The sequence below is a fragment of the Misgurnus anguillicaudatus genome, chromosome 10, assembly GCF_027580225.2.
Source record: "Misgurnus anguillicaudatus chromosome 10, ASM2758022v2, whole genome shotgun sequence".
Taxonomy (NCBI): domain Eukaryota; kingdom Metazoa; phylum Chordata; class Actinopteri; order Cypriniformes; family Cobitidae; genus Misgurnus; species Misgurnus anguillicaudatus.
This window is the reverse complement of record NC_073346.2, coordinates 36,512,557-36,519,439: the sequence shown is the minus strand read 5'-3', so window position 1 is coordinate 36,519,439 and position 6,883 is coordinate 36,512,557. Positions and strand designations below refer to the sequence as shown.

The window sequence follows — 6,883 nt, the reverse complement described above, 5'->3', positions numbered from 1 at the left end:
CTCAGAGTTGGTTAAACCTCTCTACTGAAACGTGCCCCTGCACATTTAGTCCTAATGATTGATGGTAACAAACTTGGCTTGCTGTCCTCGAAGGGAGCTCGGAACCTTCACAGGCTGCCATATATATGTTCATAATTATGATTGACAGGCCTAAATGTTTGAGCTCCTCCCAAACGTTTAGAACTACATTTAAGCCATTATTAAAAACCAGTTTTGTTTGTCAAACAAATGTTCAAACAATTCACAGGGTGTCGGCATATAGCTAAAATCATGTGACTCAGTTGGTTTGATGCATCTGGAAACATTTCTAAACCAGACTTTATAGATGAGATTTTAAATACTCTGGACTAAATTACGAACACAGTGAGTAAAATTTTTTAATTCGCAAAACTCTCATACTTTTAACTTTTGTGAATTAACAAAATTGTAATCTACCTGTAAATCTCAATAACTTCCTTGTTCAGCAGACGGTAATGTTGAGTTTCCTCCTACAAAACCTATAAGCAACATTTCAAAAACCTTAAACTTATTTAGAATTTTAAATGTCTGTTTTTTAGCTGTGGCTGCTTATGTATTTTCATATTTATTGTTATTCGGTAAATACACACATGAATGAGTAGGCAGAGCTCAATTCTAAGGTGTGTTTTAATAGTTTTTAATGTTGTCCATATCTGATAAGTGTGTGAAAAAATACATTTCATTCTGACACTGTGTCAGTAAACTTTTGTGTCAATAAAAAGCTGCTCCCATTGTAGCAGCATTAGGCCTATAGTGTGACAACATGCCCCATTAAACGCTTCCATTTAATTTGGATAATAATAAAGAAGCTTGTTTGTTAGACGATACATTCATAAATTGATTTTGTTAAAGCCTATGCTAAATAATATTCTTTAATAAATAATAAGTAATAAAATCATGTGTCAACTATCACTATCAGACATCCCTGTTTCGTTTACTATGTCTAAGTTCTCTGTCTACTTTTCTGGTAAATGTGCCTTACTTGTTTTTCCTTAGAAGTAGACTGAAGAAAGATGTATGCATTATTTTCTTTTAATACTTTGCTTGTCCTTACTGATTTGCTTGTCCCACAGCAGGATTGTCTGAAGGTTGAACTTCCTCACTTCTGTCTGTTTAGAGCATCAGGAAGTTTCTGACAATGTGCTACAGTTATATGAAAGAAAAGCTGACAAAAATTGTGAAATCCTTTGGGGGGAGTAACTGTATTTTTGATATATTAAAGAGCCAGTCAAATGACAATTTTAAGCATCCTATCACTATTTATAAGTCCCCTATCACTATTTATAAGGTTTAAATGCATGCAAGGTCAAAAAACACTAATCATTTTCTCAAAATATAAATTTAAAATTACCCCATTTCTCAGAGATCCCCAAACGATTCGTGTGAAGCCGTTCAACGACTCAGTCTGCCTAAACCCCACCTTTCAGTAGCCTACTCTGCTCTGTTTGGTCAACTGACAGAGTGTCTTTGCACAGATCACATCAGTCGCACAGACCACAGATTAGTGGCACAGACCAACAATAGTGCAACATGTATTGACCTCGTGCTAACATGATTTACTGAGAAGACATTGTCAACATCAATACACATCATTCATCATTAATCCAAGCAATAACACGATTGAAACTAACATTTTACACTCATTTAAGCATTTATGTAAACTAACCGGGTCATAGCAAAACCGTAAGTGAGCATGCGCTAGCTGTTTGCTAACGTGACTCTCTGACAGTAAATTAACAGTTTAAACAAAGACATCATTCATCATTATTCCAAGCAATACAAACGACGATAGAAACTAACAATTTTACATTCATTTAAGCATTTATGTAAACTAACATAGCAAAACCGCTTGCTATCGTGACTCTGACAGTATATAAGTTAGAGTTTAAACAACGATATCATTCATCATTAATCCAAGCAATAAAAACGACTATAGACATTTTACACTCATTTAAGCATTTATGTAGCTATAATCATACTTAAAGGTTATGGTTAAGAGACTCATGTTGTTCCAAATAAAGTGGGTACTGAACCATCTTTCATTGCCCAACGTCTAAATCCCTCCGTTAAAAATTAATTTCATTCTTCACAGCCAGACACGTTTAGTATATCCCTCCTTGAAAAAGTCTCCTTTGGTAGTGAAAACAACACAAACTGAAAACATGAAAACACAGCGTGAGCTGATGTTTACATAGACTAACTAGCTGTGGGCGGGTCATAGTTTTCGTTTCTCCCGCGTATCTCATGTGACGTGGCTGCTTTCGTGTGATGTGGCAAATATCAGGAAGAAGACTCACTCCCTATAACGACTCGTTTCAGCGATTCAGAGTTGACTCCCTGCTTTAGAAGCCAATAACTTTATTAATCGTGCACTTTTTGGTTCAACTACTTTACACGTTGTTTACATTGATGGACAGCTAAATGACACACTGCAATAAAGGTTAGTTTCGATTTTGGATCTGTGTGGCTCTTTAATAATTGTTACACTGCAGTCATAGAGGAATAATAATATTTGTGTTTTTAATAGGGCTGTCAAAATTAACGCGTTAATAACGCGTTAACGCAAATTCATTTTAACGCCACTAATTTTATTAACGGAGATTAACGCAACGCGCAATTTCTGTTTGACCCTTGGTCCAGCCCATATAGTTGAATGAACAGAGACGCAGACAAATGTGACTCTCTCTAAATGAGTAAAAGGTTTTCATAGAAATAAGAACATTAAGCAAATCGTCTACCAAATTCAATGCTCTAAATGCTCGTTGGACATCTGATATGATCTTTATTTATACGTCTGAGAGGTGTAACGTTACCGTCCTCCTAATGCTTAATCTAATACAAAGATGCGGCTCAATTCATTTTGGTTTCGCTTTTATGCATGACTTAGAAAATAGACTGCAGGACTTGCTTGATGTTAAAAGAGTCATTCAGAGAGATAAAGTTCGGTACCTGATTAATGATAAAGAGTTATTAAGAGCGACAAGACTCAAAAGCGATCCCCTCACGCTGACTGACTGATATCTGAAGCGCGTGCACACAGACGCGCGAGTGCGCGACCCGGATATATAGACATCTACACAAAATTACAGTTTTACAAATATCTGTTTTGATAAGAATTCACGCAGGTAGGCTCTATAATCTGTTATGTTTTAAGTAAATGTTTGGTTAACTGTTGGGTAAAACTATCTGATGTGTAACATTATATTAGATCACTTAGATTTTAAGCAGTCTGTCTCAATGTCAATCAAACAAAAGGAAAAAAAGTTGAACATACATTGATGATGTTTTTGCTTTGTGTGTGCTAAATCTATTAGTTTTACCAGTGATTTTAAGGTATTGATGTGGTAATATAATGTATGGATGTGGAAATGTTTGTGGTAATTTGACTCTTTCAACTTCAAACACGTGTGGTTCTGTCATATTTTGTTATATTTCAACAAATCATGCATTGTTCTATGTTTTAATAGAGAATGTCAAAATATGAACAACTATTTTTTTTAAATTTGCTAATTCCGACTCAACTTGCCAGCACAGGTCACAAATGATGCAGCAGCAAACAAAAATGGAGAAAGAAAATTTTCTGAAAGGAAAATTCATATACAAAACAATGGCTGGTGATTCTGTTAAAATGTAAACAGGCTGTTGTTAACATACATTTGCATAAAGCATCTATATATGTATATATGATTAGAATATTAAAAACCTGAAAAGTGTTAAATTAGGGTAAATTTAGAATGGATAAAAATGTGCGATTAATTTGCGATTAATCGCAGTTAACTCATGAAATCATGCGATTAATCTAGATTAATTTTTTTAATCTATTGACAGCCCTAGTTTTTAATCATAATTATAAGTTATAGCATTCAAAATTTTTCTAAAAACTGGACTATATACAATGCCCATTAATTTTATATTTACAATATAGCACAGCCTCTTGAATTATTGCCTAAGAAGGAATGCTTATCAGCTGGTGGTGTACACACTAGTAAAAAACTATATTATATATTTTATTCTATAGGTTTTTCAGATGACAGTGGGATCCCTCATTTATATCATAGGATTTTTTATAAGTGACAACAACAGTCCTGTTATTGGTGGTGTGGTAAGATTAATCTCATTCTTCTCATCCTTATGATTTTAATAACTTCATGTAGGAAAATGTAAATCCATATAAGATGTAAACTAGTAGGGGAAATAATAGTAAAAGATGATCTCAAACTTTGATGATCTTTTAGAATGTGTCTTTAGTTCTTTTTATATATTTTCTTTTTTTGTCCTATAGTTTATTGTAGCGGGAATTTTGTGTATTATTGCTGCAACGTTTTTCAGTCCTAGCAATGTAAGTGTGCATCAAATCTTTCACTTACATTTTGTTTGTTAAGTTTATATTGTTCAAATTATATTGTTTGTGTGTTACAGATGGTCCGCACATTGATTCTGAGCATTGCTGTTGATGTTCTGACAATCACAGTGTTTGAAAATGCTGAAAATATTATTCAAAGCAGTGCAAAAGCTATTTAAAAACAACTTTTTATTTTGTTTTGTAAAAAAATATTTGTGTTTACTGGAATTAATTGCACATCATTTAACAAATATGTATTTTAGGAACATTGTGCAATGAATATGATTAAATCATGTAGTTAGAGTATGAATTGTACAAGGGGCTGTAAAAATATGGTTCTACTTCATCCCGGCCCTTTTCGAACATAGTGTTGTTTACATTTTTGTTGTTGTTGTTGTTTTAGTTGGAGGTGCATTTTAAAAATACATTTGACATTTTTGACATCAACACCTTTATAAAAATTTTAAATATTTAGTTTTTGGCTCAAATTCTACATTTAATGATAAAATCCTTCAAAAATCCTTTATCAAAAATAAAGTTGCTAAAGTTAAAGTTCCTCCTGGCAATAGAAGAACCAATTTTGGTTCCCAATGAACCTTTCAGTCAAGGGTTCTGAAAAGAAAAAATCTTTTTCTTTCTCATCTGTTTGTAGTCTAAAAACATTTTTAACTACTAAGATCAGAAAGGTTATGTGCATGTTAAATGTGCTTTGTGTAAAATATGCTTAATCAACTATTTTTGACCTCAACAGTTTCCATTAACCCTTAAATGCCTCATTCCCTGTTTTTTTTTTAAATATACCTCCGGCTTCTTAGTATTCCTCAATCAATGTCTTATCAACAACTAAAAATATCACAAACATACAAATGTCAAATAATATCTGCTTTATCATTAATTTATCATGCTTTTTTCTTTGTTATAGTGACTAAACAAATGAACAACATAATTGTTTTGTGGTTGGAAAATGCATGAATGGATGGATAGACTGAAATTATTTAATACAAATGTTCTGACTGAATTATTATTGTGGAACTTCAACCCTGTACATTTTTAACATCGGTTTGATGACAACAACACAAAAAGTATAACAAAACATGCTTTAATTTATCATTCTGGAATTGTTCAGTAAATATTATGACAGTTTTGTACTATTTGGGCAGTTTAGAGAGCCAATCGTGTTAAATAAACTTAAGTAAAGACCTGAATGTATCAATGATTGAGAAAACATTCATGCATTTGAGGGTTAAACTGCAATTCCCGTTATAACCATTAAATATATTAATACATCTGTGATCGAGGGTTGATTAAGGGTTCAGTTGAGGATGAGCTCCATCTGGTGTCAAAACATAACATTACAAAACGTTTCGAAGCAAATGTTGCTGTCAAACAAATAGTTAAATAATTCGTTGCGTCGACAGTTAGCTAAATCACGTGATTTGATACATCGATAAACATTTCTAACTTTACTCTGTACTACACGGTGAGTTGACATATTAAATGTATTATTATGATCCGCGAAACTCTTATTAGATTAACTTTGTAATTAAACGAAAGTGTGACGTAACGTTACCTGTCAAACTTCCTCCGCATGATTTTACTGTAACTGTGGGTTTCCTCCTAAAAAACTCCAGAAACATTTCAACCATCAAATATATTTTATGCTTATGTTGGTTTCAAACATCTGCTTCAAAAAACTTACAACAAACAAAACAAAACACACACACAAAAAACTTTTATATTTATATTTGTTGTTGGTGGCAGAATTTAATTTTATCATGATGGTATGTTTTAACCTAAAGGTCTAACTGTTTTCTCAGTGTTGTTCATAACCAGTTAATTAAAAAGTTACAGTATTTAAATTAATAAAAAAAGACACACTGGTTTGGTATTCTTTGTTTGTTTGTTTTTTTCATGCTCTTTTAAAATCCTTAGTTTTATCATAATTATTTGCTTACTGCTTAAATTTTGCTAAAATAACAGACCTGCATATTATTATTATTATTATTATTATTTTACTGTAGGTAGTATTTCATACCAACACCGTGTCTGTAAATAGTATGGACACTAAAAAGCAGTTTTCATTGTGACATCTTACCTAAGTATTTACACCTAGTGTGACAACATGCCCCGTTAAACTGCACCTTTTATTTTGGACAATAATTAGTGCTGCACAATATAAAAAAAACTAAACCAGATATGCATATCATGATAGTTTGCAATAGCCTAAAGATTTTACTGCTTCAAAACTTTTACATATAATCAGAGTTTCAGCAAAGAGACTGGCACACGAGATGGTTAGTGCTTGTGTTTGCATTAATGTTTGTAAGATGGTCAACGGTCAGAAAGAATGTGAAATGTGTTTGCTATATAACTTTCATTTTGCTTAACATACCTAAAACATTATTGTTTTGCATATCATGTATTGCATTATTTAGCAATTTGTTGTGCAGCCCTAATAATAATGGTGGACATGTTCATATATTTTGGCTAGATATATCATAAGTACCTATGCAGAAATTGATT

The 6,883-nt window shown here is 32.5% G+C and overlaps 1 long non-coding RNA gene across 1 annotated transcript; it reads left to right on the top strand.

Annotated features, from left to right (window-relative positions):
* Nucleotides 1–4,031: 4,031 nt before the first annotated feature.
* Nucleotides 4,032–6,851, top strand: LOC141367303 (uncharacterized). The gene is made up of 3 exons (XR_012371632.1): nt 4,032–4,120; nt 4,301–4,357; nt 4,438–6,851. It is a non-coding gene; the product is annotated as an uncharacterized lncRNA (long non-coding RNA).
* Nucleotides 6,852–6,883: the final 32 nt, after the last annotated feature.